This window comes from Ischnura elegans, chromosome 8 (genome assembly GCF_921293095.1).
Source record: "Ischnura elegans chromosome 8, ioIscEleg1.1, whole genome shotgun sequence".
Classification (NCBI taxonomy): Eukaryota; Metazoa; Arthropoda; class Insecta; order Odonata; family Coenagrionidae; genus Ischnura; species Ischnura elegans.
In genome coordinates this window covers 111227070-111241397 of record NC_060253.1, presented here as the reverse complement: position 1 = coordinate 111241397, position 14328 = coordinate 111227070, and positions in this window count along the sequence as shown.

Genomic DNA, 14328 nt, shown 5'->3' with positions numbered 1-14328 from the left:
GGAGGTAATTACAGGCCGTAGGTATGCATAAAAGGCGCGGACACGTTTACGTGAATTCATTCTTTGTCAGTAACTGAAGGGTTTATCTTTCATGAGCGTTGCCAATCTTAATTATTGCTATGGTGACAGCTGAGTATGGTTGCAGAACATAATTTTTAATTGGACCTTATCGAGCACTCCACTGTTTAAAATTACGCCGGCGCGCCCCCCGGGAACCATCTTGTTTCAGACAAGGCATTGAATCAGAGTGCATTTACTTACTCTTTGGCGATGATGTTTGAGTTATTTCTAATTTGGCGCACATTTAACCTTTTTTCAAGATGGCCATCGGCCGAAATTCCCATTTCAAGATTATAATGTCTCATAATGACGTCCCCTCATTTACTCAGTGTTTATCATCTAAACATTACACCAATGTCTCCAGTATTTTGAGTGCGAGCATCCTGTGATGCTCTATGACGTGGTTTTCATAAGTGGAAATAGATGGTGTAAGTGTCTTCCGACCGTGTTTAGCGTAACCTCCGAGAACGGTGACGGTGTTGAGGAACAGTCGGTAGGCGCGGCTCGGATGAATGCGACTGGTCGAAATCCATTTCGGTAATCAAATAGGATTATACGTTCGCCCTATTCGGAAATCCCAGGAATATCTAAAAAATATTCCTTGAATACTGAGTTTATTCTTGGAACTTAGAAAAATCCCTTAATTATACGTAAAGTCTGTATGGGATAATTTCTGTAGTTTGGGATTGAACATTTCTTTATTATTTAAATTGAAATGGCATCATAAATATGGTTTACGCTACACATTTATTGTAAATTAAATCTCACTAGCGATTCTCCAAAAACAATTTTATTCACACGCCCAGTTTCCCTACATTTCGTACTATCTTTATTTATTTTATTTATTTATTTAGTTAATCCAAAAACAGCACGAGGTCAATTACAGAGGACTGGAGAAACAATTTCATAATATTAATCAACGTAACCAACAATAAAAAAAAATATTCAACAGTATTTACAAATAAATAACAAAGAATAGTCATCGAGTGGTGCGAGGAAAGGATCAAAATTTGGAACACAATTGGCATAGGAGTTAATGGAAGAAGGAAGTCTGAATAGAAAAGAACGTTTAGAAACAGAAAGGCGGGGGGTGAAACAATGAAATAGATCACTCGACCTCGTCGTGCGCGAAGGAACACGGAGTGGAAAAAAAGAAAGAAGGTCAGAGGATCTGTATTTGCCATTAATGATATTTAAGAAGAGTCTACGGTCATTGAGGATACGGCGATCAGCTAAAGTAGCAATGCCAAGAGAGGATCTAATCTTATTGAGGGAGAAGTTACGAAAAGGCAAGTGGCGGTAGCGGACAATAGAAAGGAAAACATTCAATGGGCGTTCCAGGAGCTTTAATGAAGAAGGTGGGGCCGTAGACCAGATTTGGCTGAGGTATTCCAGGACCGGAGAGACACAGAAAAGGAAATAGGTGCGTAGAGCAATTACATCCAACACCTCACTGTGGCGATACATCATACCCACCAAAGACATAGCACGGGTTAAAATGGATTTAATGTGCTCACGAAAGAGCAGCTTAGAGTCAAAAATAACCCCTAAATCCTTCTGAGAGGTGACCGAAGGAATGTGATGTCCAGATAATCGGTAATTTATACTCAAGATAGACTTGCGTAGGGTGAATGGTAGAATGGTAGACTTGGTTGGATTAATTTTCAGACTCCAAATCTCAGACCATTGGTCTATGGCATCAAGAGCCTTCTACAGAGCAAGGCAGTCTTTCGGGGAATCAATTTGTTTAAAGATTTTGCAGTCATCTGCGTATAATAATATTTTACAATTGGTGGAGGAGATAATTTTAACCAGATCATCAATGTATAAAGCAAACAGTAAAGGCCCGAGGACACTCCTTTGTGGAACTCCAGATGTAACCGGTGCCATCAAAGATCGCGACCCATTTCCTATAGTGTGTTGTTGCCGGTTCTGAAGGAAAGATGATAAGATAGAGAGAAAATTGCCATGGACATTATACCGATTCTCTAATTTGAAGAGCTGTAATTGATGGTTAATTTTGTCAAAAGCTTTGGCAAAATCAATGTAGCATACATCCAGCTGTGATGAAGTCTCGAAAGCGTCAATGCAATGTTTGAGCAAAATGGACAGATTTATTACTGTAGATGATCCGGGAAGGAAACCATGCTGTTCGTCAGATATTAAGGGTAGAGAGAAAGACAACAGACGTTGGTGAATGATGCGCTCACAAATATTCGATATAATTCAATGCAAAATTGAGATAGGACGGTATGATTCTACAGAAGATTTCTTTCCGGATTTGAAGAGTGGGAAAATGCTGCCAATTTTCCGCACTGACGGAAAATATGCCGTTGAAAAACATCTATTAAAAATGATGGATAGGGGTATGGCCAAGGAAGGGGCTGCATTTTTAAGAGCATTGCGGCCAGCTGATCTGAACCAGTTGCACGGTTAGTTTTAAGGGATGACAACAATTTTAGACATCCATCGGGAGAAGTGGAAAGTGAGGAGAGAGAGTGGGAACTAACACATTTAATATCAAGGTCTAAAATATACGATTTAGCGACAAGGAAAATAGAATAATTATTTTATAAACTCATTCTAATGGTGATTTGGGAGTTTCATTTCCATTAACTGACTTACGATTATTTCTTAAACTGCTCATGCATTCCTATTGAATAAATTAGAAAATTTCGTTTTTCTCGAGCTGACGAATCGGACTGAACTTCGCGCCGAGGCATGTTTCATGACGTGGAAGCCAGTTCCAAAAAACGTGATAACGTCTGCAAACTCCATGGAGTTGTTCAAAAGGAATTGCTAATGTGTGGAAAGCATCTACACTTGAATCTTCTACGTACGCGGCAGTTACAATACGAATGATGACGTCTGGAAATCCTGCCGAATCGTTCAAAGGAATTCCAAATGTGAAGAAAGCAGTTCCACACGAACGCACTCTGCACAAATCAGTTCGGGAGGGGATTACAAATGAATTACCTAAAAATTTCTTCATATTTCTTTCAATTTTGGTACAAATGAGAGGAAATGAGTTCCACAGAAGATTTCAATGTTTCAAAAGCAGTTTCAAAAGGGTTCCAAAGCAGAGGATAGGAAACCTTAGGGCGGGCTCGCCGGGTTACTACTCTCCTGGACCGAGGTCTGGAAGCGCTAGCTTATCACCTCTTCACCACAGAAGGGGGAGGACAGGAAGGAAAAAGGAAAGAGGCGCCGCCGCGATAGGAGCCCGACGACGCCTCCTGGGACGTGATAGGGAAGGAAGGGACGGGATGAGGAATCCAGCACCGTCACAGAGGCGGGCGGATCCTACCACTAGCAAAACCAGGAAAAACCATTGCTGTGCCAGCGATTTTAGAGGATTATCCTATGAGGAAGAATAATCCAACGATCAAATCGCTAGATGGGTTCCAAAGCAGTTTCAAAGCAAATTTTTTTCCTGAGTCGCTATTATTATCTACCTGCTCTTGGGACCACACAAAACGCAAGTGATTTTCGGCCTCGCCAGCAGTATTCCTCCGCTTTTGCCTCTCCTCTGCCACATTTCCTCCTAAGGTCCGTAGGTCACTGCATGTCTAAGCCTTGGTCTTTACAGCGGCCATCTTCTTACAGGTTCACACACTTTTCGCCTTACTCTCTTCTTTGCGCGAGTCCAAGCTCCCTTTATTTCTCACCTACGTCAGCATCCTCCCTCAGCTCACGATTCTTCCTTTTCCGCCATTCACTTTAATCAGCCCAAGGAATAGTGTTTGCGCATTTATAAATGCGTAAAATTTTATTTTCTAAGGCAATGAGTTTCTTTCCAATTCGTTGTGCATGTGTCCAGACTTCCGCTCCATACTTTAGGAATGGTTGTATGCAGTGCTGTAGTTGGGCCGGTACGGCGTACTCCCTAATTCCAAACTCGTCATAAGCGTACCGGTTAAACTGCCTTTTTTAAATCTGTAAAAAGTAGCTCTACTGTAAGTTGTCCAATGGATTTAAGAAAGAAAAAATCGGAAATGATAATTTACTTGTTCAGAGTTATCTCGTGGCACAACTTTGAACTAATATAAGAGTTGGAGTTTCACATTTCAATAGCGGCGATATGTATAATACACGTTCAGCTGTTGGCAAATTTTTGTGATTAGCGCCTAAATTTTTTTCCAACTACAGCACTGGTCGTATGATTACTTCATGCATCTGAAGTCTGGTGAGAAGTTTGCTTCCAAATAGTTTCAGTAAACTCCAATGGCATCGTTGAGCTGGCATTCCCCATTTCGTTCCTTCCTCTTGCTTTTTTCATTGGTTATTGTGACACCCATATATTTAAAGGTGTTTGCTCTCTCAAATTTAAAGGTTAGAACTCTTAAGGCCTGTTTACACGATACATTAACAGGTACGAGTTAATGTACGTTTGCGTGAATGATTTTTGTGGACCGGAACGGAACATGTACGATTAGAACAGGTTCTATTTCTGTGCATGCATTCGCACAAGTCGGGTGGTTACACGGTGCATTTTGGCGTTCATTCTCGCGTTCATACATTTATACATTAACCCGTACGTGTTAATGCACCGTGTAAACAGGCATTTAGGTGTGGTCGATTATCTGGGCCTCGGCATATTTTCATGATCTTAGTTTTTTCCTCATTTATTTTTAGTCCTAATTTCTTTGTTTCAGTGATTCCACAATTCATATTTCTTCCTTTTATCATCAATGGCTCCTTGATTTGATCAATGTCTGCTCCCAATAATCTCACCCTTAACGGTGTAACGACTTTTTTTGCAAAAGTTGTAAAATCCAGGAACTCAAATCTGCGCGAGGCCCCCACAAATGCAGTTTTGTCCTATCTATCCCTCCCTAGTCTTTCCCGTCTCCGAATTCAATTATTAATTAACAGTGTCCTCAATTCCCGCTTTGACAGTCGTGGTACTGTTTCCTTCACCAACATTAGAGTACCTTCCCGCCCCAAGCGTTCCAACTCCCTCCCCCACATCCACAATACCCTCCATATTCCTCATTGCCATTGTTTTAAGTGCACTTGAATTACCATCATTGCTTTATGTGCTTCATTTTCTTTTAAATAACAAAATAGCTTTCTGATAGCTCCGTAATATCTTACCTATTTTCATCTCTGAGTACCTTGTCATTCGAAAATGCTAGAACCTTTACCACATATTTTCTCTACTTCTTGTCAACTACTCACTGCTATTAAGGTTTCTTCTATGAATAGATTGAATAGCAGTGGGGAAATTGCATCTCCTTGCTTTAATCCTTTATTAATTTTAAAGCTGTTGGAACGCTCATTTTCCTCTTTGACTTTTTCTGTCGTTTTTTGTACAACTTCTCGTAAGTTCAGTGATTTTTTGTAATATGATACTCTCTCATTAACATACATATTTATGGTCCTGTAACACCATCATATGCTTCAGCAAAAACAATAAACAACACATACGAATCCTTATTGTACTCCCAGTACTTAGATGTCATTTCTCGTCGCTATTACTACCTGATGATATTTCCTAACGACAATACGAAATGCATTTAAACACGTGTGAATAAAATTGATCGTAGAAAATTTCTAGTAGGTTCTCAATAGTATTAGGAAATATCCCAAGAATATTCCTTCATGATTCGTCATGTCCTCTTAAGGCCCATGTGGGGGACGTCATTTAACAGGACTGAGCTGTATCTCGGAAACTATAACATGCACAGATCTGATTTTGGTCTCGTTTTAAGGTAAATACATTCTCATTTTAAGTAGTAATAACTAATCATATACATCCTTATAATACCCTGCGAGCCACCTCTAGGGTGTTTGGCAGGGGGTGATCAATCAAAAGCATGTAGCATGCAATTGGACTCCCACGTGCACACCACAGGGTACAAAAAAACGTCCCGTATAATAACAAACTATACTACCATATGCTGTTAGAAATAAAAATAAAATTAAGAAACATGCATTAAGTTTTACATAGGTTAGTAGGCTACACTACAAGTCATGCAATCTATTTATGAGTTCTATCGCTGCCGCTGTAATCTCTTATTGATCGTGGGAAAAAAGACATTCTAATTCTGTCTGTTCTACAATCTATCTCTCTCATTTTATTTATATGATCTGATCTTCCGTAGTATGTTGGCGTCCGTAAGATATGGCTTACTTCGTTTAAAAAGACACTGCTCTTGGATTTATCTAAAAGGTTTAGTCTATTTTTCAGTCTACGGTCCGACAGAGATTCCCATCCGAGTTCATCTAAGAGGTCAGTTACACTAACAAGACTATCGTAACGACCTTTTACGTACCTGGCAGCTCTTCTTTTCACGCGTTCTAACTCTGTTATTAAGCCTTTTTCATGAGGGTCCCAAACACTGGCAGCGTATTCTAAATGTGGTCTAACGAGGTCTAGCTAACTTCTCTCACTTTGTCGTCGCACTTTCCTAATATTCTTTTAAGAAAACCCATTTTACGATTAGCTTGACCAGTTATTTCCCGAATATGTATATTCCACAATAGATCATAATTGAACCCAACTCCTAGATATTTCACGGATTCAACTGTGTCTAATTGGGTACCCTAAATGATAAAGCTATGCTGTGGGGAGTTATTCTTTTTCCATAAATTCATTACTACGCCTTTTTCAAATTTAATTCTACCTGCTATGCATCGCACCATGCTGGGATAGCAGCAAGGTCGTTCGTTAGTTCATCCCTATCTTTAGTGGAACAGATTTCCCTGTAAACTACAGCGTCGTCTGCAAATAATCGTAACTTACTCTGTGCCACTTCGCCAATGTCGTTTTATAAAGAAGGAATAGGAGTGGGCCGATTACACTACCCTGAGGGACGCCGGAAGTGACTCTAACCTCATTGGAGACTGCACCGTCTAATACTACTCTTTGGATGCGGTCGCTCACAAGTCCTCTTATACAGGAAATTACATCTTCATCTAGACTATAAGATTTCAGTTTTATTATTTACTTTCCGTTGGGTACTTTACCAATAAGTATCCAAATCAATCAATCCAAATAACTTCATATTTTGGGAGAAAAAAGAGAGCATTAAAAAAATGCGAAATTTTCTCCTTTCTTTGCCCACCCCCCGTGGTCGTAGAAGTCTTTTGGAGTTGCAAAGTTGGATTTTTAATAAAATCAATGATCCTAACAGCATATCAAGAAATTGGAACGAAATGAATTGCTGCGTTAGCTCATGTAGAACTGCAATTCCTTCCTTTTCTCTTCATGTCGAGGACCCGACGCAGTTGCTTTTCCAGAGAATAATTGAATTTGTTTCATTCGCAACGATTTCATGCCATCAATTGCGGCCCTCGATAGCCATCTCCTTGCGGAGTCTGTTGAGCGTGACCGTGAATGTGCCTCTGCAGCCGTAATACGGGGAAAGAGGAAGCGGAAGGAGAGAGAGGAAAGACACTTTCGGAGCTGCGCGCATCAACAGTATTCATTTCCGGGTTTCCCAGCGAACGTTGCATCGATGAAAAAATCAATCGTTTGGATTACCTATGCTAGGGCATTGACTCAAGGAAGCAATTTGTCAGGGCTTACCTTTGGAGTATCAATGCCGCTTTACGTAAGAGACGCTTGGACAGAGACTGCTGCGAAGAAATCAAAGGTGTACGCTTTCGAAATGTAGTGCGCTAAAGGAATGATCCACTGGGTTAGAAATCACGCGAAAGTGAGTGGGAGAGAGGAGAAGCCTCATGAAAACCTCGATAGGAAGACAGAAAAACCTGACCGGTCATATCTTGAGACACGATGGCCTGATGAATACAATCAGGGACAAGTAGATGACAATAATTGAAAAGAAAGACCAAGAATTAAAAATATGGAACAGGTAAAGAAGGATGTGAAAGAGAAGAAATACTTAAGTGTGTTATCTGATAGGAGAATTGAGTGGAGAACTGCGTCAAACCAATCTTAAGATTGTCGGCAGTGGATAATGACGTGTACACTCCGAAAGCGTGACTTTATCGTGGAATAAACATATTCGAGAAATAACCGGTCAAGCTAATCGTAAAATAGGTTTTCTTAAAAGAACATTAGGAAAGTGCGACGACAAAGTGAGAGATATGAGCTACTTTTCCCTCGTTAGACCACATTTAGAATACGCTGCCAGTGTTTGGGACCCTCATGAAAAAGGTTTAATAACAGAGCTAGAACGCGTGCAAAGAAGAGCTGCAGGTATGTGAAAGGTCGTTACGATAGTCTTGTTAGTGTAATTCACCTCTTAGATAAACTCGGATGGGAATCTCTGTCGGACCGTAGATTGAAAAGTAGACTAAACCTTTTAGATAAATTCAAGAGCAGGGTCTTTTCTAACGAAGTTAACCATATCTTACGGACGCCAACATACTACGGAAGATCAGATCATATGAATAAAATAAGAGAGATAAATTGTAGAACAGACAGGTTCAGAATGTTTTATTTTTCACGATCAATAAGAGATATTAACCGCAGCATTAGAACTCACAAATAGATTGCATGACTTTTAGTGTAGGCTACTAACTTATGTGAAACTTAATGCATGTTTCTTAATTTTATTTTTATTTCTAACAGCATATGGTAGTATAGTTTGTTAGTATACGTGGCGTTTTTTTGGACCGTGTGGTGTGCACGTGGGAGTCCAAATGCATGCTGCATGCTTTTGATTGACCACCCCCTGCCAAACACCCTAGAGGTGGTAGGGTATTATGTAGATGTAGATGAAAGCGTGTCATTGCTATAATTACAAACTGGCTCCAAATAACACTCCCTATCCCTGCTGATCGTCCTCTTTTGGACTCGATGCGAGCGAGGCTCTGTGGTGGGGATCTATGGGCACCGGTCGAGCAGCGTTGGTGCTTCAGCGGAGAAATGCCCCTCCACGCCCTCTTCCCTGCAGCAGCAGGCGAGCTGGCAAGAGGGGAAAAAGGTCTGAAGGGCGGGGGGACACGACATTCTTTCTTTCTCGGGCGCAGCAGCAGTCGGCCGGGGGAGCTTTACTGGGTTTCCTTCGCTCGGCTACATTCCTGTGTCTATGCTGAAGGGAGGGGGGAGGTGGAGTGGGCGGAAGGAGAGGAGGGGGGAGGGGAATGGCAGAGTGGTGTGGGTGGAGACCTACCCCCACCGCCACCCCTCATTCGACGTCCTCAATGAACCATGAACCTTACGCTTTGCAGTTATGGCTTAAGAAGTCCACTGTTTACGGGGTTTACGCGTTGTCATAGGGCAACTTTAATGGCCACATTCCTAGTGCACATAATACCCTGCGAGCCACCTGTAGGATGCATGGCAGGGGGTGGCCAAATACCGGCATGCAGCATGCAAAAGGATCCCCTCGAGCACACCACACAATCATAAAAGTATTATGCGTGATAACAAAAAAATAGGTGCACATTCACGAAGAGGCAAAGCTTGCCAGTGGTCCTTAGTTCCTATCATAAATCCACGCAAAGTTAGAACAGTATAGAAGTGAAAGCATGCAATGATTCGTCCTGGGGAGTGACGACATTGATTTTAAAAATCGGGACACCACCGTTGCCATCCTTAATGGTGCGAGGAAAGGCTGACGCTTTAAATCTCTCTCCTTTGCAGTCATTTTCCTGTATTTCTTCTCGTGGTCACGTGTCCCATGGTAGGATGCTAAGCGAAGGATCTTTTTCATGTTGGCCGCCCTGCGCTGAACTCAACTGATGAGCAAACTGGGAAATAGATGAAGAGATCTGAATGCTTGAACAACTGATATCTAGATATCTTTCAAAGCGACACGGAGAACATAATATTAGAGCCCCACTATATTTCCAAATACGACAGAAAGTTTAAATTAAGAGAGATGTTTCGCCGAACGGATAAATATGGGAATTCGTTTTTCCCCAGAACCATAAAGGACTTTAATAAAGCATTTTCTATTTATTTTTTTACCAGCTGGTGTCCTAACACGCCCTGCCACGCGCCTTTTAGCCGGCTTGCGGGATGGTATGTAGAGGAAAATTTGCGTCATGAGGAAAAGGAATGATGGAGACCGTAGTCTCAATCAGTTTATTAATTCATTGAATGAGATGAAGTGATGTATCTACATTTACATAATACCCTGTTAGCCACCTCTAGGGTGTTTGGCAGGGGGTGGCCAATCACCAGCATGCGACGGGATGCCCACAAGCATATCACACGCGAATAGGAAAAACACGCGCAGCATCAAAAACAGTGCGCGCATTCGCGCTGGCTGCCACGAAGTTGCATCGTTGCCAACATGAGTAATTGAAGCAGTATTTCCATGCAAGGTTAGAGCAGTGCAAATGAGTTACGGCGAAGAAACACCGGTCAAATGATGCCAAAAAATTTAATGCATAGAATAAAAATGCATCAAAATGAACAAAAAAAAATGGAAGAATGAAAACATGCAATAAGTGGTTTTAGCGAACTACGCCATGTAAATTGCTATTATTACGTGTAAATATCATAATACTCGGTCAGATATAATGTCAACTACATATTTAGATATAAATATCATAAAGGGTCCTTATTTAAGTTACGAGTTCAGCTAACTTTATAACCATATCCACTCATCCAATTTTTTCGATCAATCAGTTTCGATTAAGTTAATGCCAAGGAGTACAATCGTAAAGGCTGCATTATAGGAAATGTTCCCGCTTCCTTTTGTCGCTGCTTGACTCCTTCAACGAAACCTTGTTCTCATTAACTTGCATTTTAAGGCCTGCTTATGGAAAAATTAGCTATAAATTCGGATAAACGATGAAATAAGCTTCGCAGTTCCTTTCAAAAAATTAGCGTGGACTGGATGCCATCTATCATTCTTCTGCAGAACTATCATTGCAAACTGCCACACATTAGATATTGACACAGAGTCGGGATGTTATTACGTCGCATCGATATCTTTACCGGAGTTCACTTTTCAATTCATTATCATGTACTCGTTATTTTCCAATCCGACATGTCATCTACCACAAATAAATAGTATTGCGGAGCTCATGAAAAAACTTATTATTGCACTGCGCGTAACAAAATTTCCCGTTAATTCGAAATCGATCGAACCGCAGGCTAATTTCACATCAGATGATATCCACACTATTTTTTTCTACGAACGCCGTCATTGAAGTGTTGAGTCTCGCGCCAAGACTTCCGCTTGGAATATTCATTGCTCTCGTTTTCTATGAATCTGCCTGCAGGTGAGATAGGGAGAGTGATTTCTTTTTATTTTATTAACAAATCAACGAATACATCTAAGATCGGGCATTTCATATCGGGATATTTAACAATTCCACGTACACGAAAAACCATGCCCTGGATAAGGGGAAACAGGTGGGACTCGAACTCGAGACCTCTTATTGGCAGGTGAGGACTTAAACCCACCGCCACCGAGGACGGCAATAAGTGATATTGGGATGAAGACTTTTTCTCTGGCCACATACCGTTCGAGGGTTGAGCACTCCGTTCCAATCTCGTCCACTTCACCACCCCAGCTCAAATCTTCTCTCCACTTTGGCCAGTGCTGTAGTTGGGCCGGTACGGCGTATCCTCTAAATCCAAACTCGTTGTAAGCGTACCGGTTAAAATACCTTCGCGGCCGGATGCATAATACATGTTCAGATGTTGGAATTTTTGGTGAGTACCGCCTAAATTTTTTTTCCAACTGCAGCACTGACTTCGGCGAAGATCAGTTTCCCACAAGATTTCCCTTTCGCATTCGTCTCGAGAGGACTCTAAAGCACCTGTCGTCACAACACGCCATCCTACACAACACCCACCAACTCATCTCCGGTTTTTTATGATTAAATATATCATTTATAATCGCTACATTTACTCGGAAATTTATCATATACATTATTACAGGAAGGTCTTTCTCTGTCATTCCGAATATGACATCATTGTCACTTCTAATTAGGGATGCGCGAGTAGAATCTCGAGTCGAGTTGAAAATTACTCGCGAGTATCGAGTCGAGTCGAGAATAATAATTTCTGGACCAGGCAATACAGCAATGCATACTACAATATATTCCACTCCAATTTTCTATTATGAAAGTCTAGCCTAATGTAAGAAGGAAAATATAATGAGGATCCTTGATGGCTAATTTCAGATTTATATAGTAGGAGAAGAATGAAAATTAATGTCTCTTCAATAGTTCCATAGGCACACTTGAAATTACATAACCCCAAGTAATATGTCGACCATTTAAGTCATATATGTATCCAAACAACAAGGGAGAGCCCTGAGTACAGTCATTTTCGCAGATATAATAAAGATTACATACTACGTATATGAATCATATAATATTTTGCCCTTTCAAATTCTCAAGCAGAAAGCTCAGCCAGAAGGTTTTGACGTCTCCATGTTACAGTATTACTTCTTCAGTATTACTAGTTCTTTTCTACTCACTTTTGTGATTGGGCAAGTACTTTCCTACCCAAATTGTAAGATTTCAGAGCCTTTTATATTTTTATTAAAAATTATATCAACGATTTTTATGGATCTTGAATATTCACGAAATTCAAGTAGACGAAGCGAATGAACTATAGAACTAGGTAAGCTTTAGTTTTGTAGAGCCAAAAAAAATTCTATACTTCTCACGTAATTTAATCAACCTTAAAAACTCTTGTTTTTTTAAGTTCAAGAAAGAAGCTAAACGCAACAATTTAATATCACATCGGACGGATGTAGTAATAAAAAAAGGCTAGAAGATGCCTTGTGATGTGAAAACTCCCCTTTCCGCGCGACTCACCTCGGCGAAGGTGGAAACGGAAAAAGGGTATCGGTTGTTGCCTTTCGCGGAAATATTTCATTTTTCACTCTCTTAAGCATGCCAACTTAATCTCTTCACTTTTCTTCAATACCCAAGCAATATTTCTTATGCGTGGGATGGTTTCGAAAATTATCCAATCCTTAGCATTTTCACTCGAGTAATGCGTTAGATGGTCAAGTCGATCTATACATAATCCTTTTTAACATCCTCAGTTTAGTGTTTTGGGTCCATGAAGACGGTATTCCTTGCTTTAAATGGCGATTTTCAAGAATAAAGTTTTTTTAAACTTGAAAAATCTGCTTCAGTTACCGAGCCTCAAGGTCCCGCGGCGTGTAGCTTAGACTTGACGCGCGATTGAAAATTCGCTCTCATTCCCTTCGTCGCAAACGTTTTTTTTCAAGATTTCTACATAGCACTCTTTATAAATCTCTACTTTATGTTGTGGTTCAAATTTTCCGAGTTATGTTTTTCGTAAACGAAAGATAATGTCTACTTTATGTCAAATTTCACGTGAAAAACAGATCGGCCATTTTGCGTTGTAAAACCAGACAGATGCGAGCCAAAATCTTCAAAAGTCATTGAAATTATAGGCAAAGCAACAGGTCAAAGAAGTATTACATTTTTTATTCCATAAAAATCATACCAACGCAACACCACCTGGATAAATTCCAAGATTTTTGAGGAAAAACGAGATCGCGCGTGGTTTTGAAAAGTTGGTCATGTTTGGTCCACTAAAGGGTCGTATTTATGTCAAATGGCATATAAATCTATATCTGGTAATGATTTATGAGTAATTACGCTAAGTTTCAAGTCTCTATCCCCATAAATGTCATTTTGGACTTTATTCCAGCTTTTTCCGATTTCGAACCAGTGTGCGCCGGGTCGGAAGACGATCGGCCACCGCGTCTGACGTAAAGGTATTCGGCGCCCACGTCGACAACTATAGTGTATACAGCAAGCTGAAACGAAATTTTCACACGAGTTACATAGTGTTATAATAAATTAGACTAAATATGAGCCCTTGGAAGTCTCTATCGATGAATATTGTATCGTTTCAATAATGTCAGCTAGATCAAAAAAAGAGGGAAAACAAACGTTGGCTGTGATGGAAACTGTGAGATTAATTGAAATCGTTTGTTTACTCAGAAAATAAACCTAGACAATCGAATGTTTCTCCTTAAAAATACAGTACTATAGGCGATATTAAACTGCGTTTCAATAAATATTCTTTAAATTAACTTCGAACATGGTGTTAAATATAGATTAAGACGTAAATATTACCAATATCCTTCCTATAACTCTATTGCATGCTCCAAGGAAAGAGATGGCACTTGCGATTTACCTCGTCCGTTCCAATATTGTTTCTTTTACACATAATCCAGATTAATGGTTTAAAAAAATAAGGATTATATTTTATTAAATTAAATTGCCGCACATTAATTAAGTTGAGAGGCAGAGATGATTATAATTAACCGATGTTTTTCGGAGTCTTTTCCGCAGTTCACTTTCCAATTCCATTGTCCATTATTTTATCCACGTTAT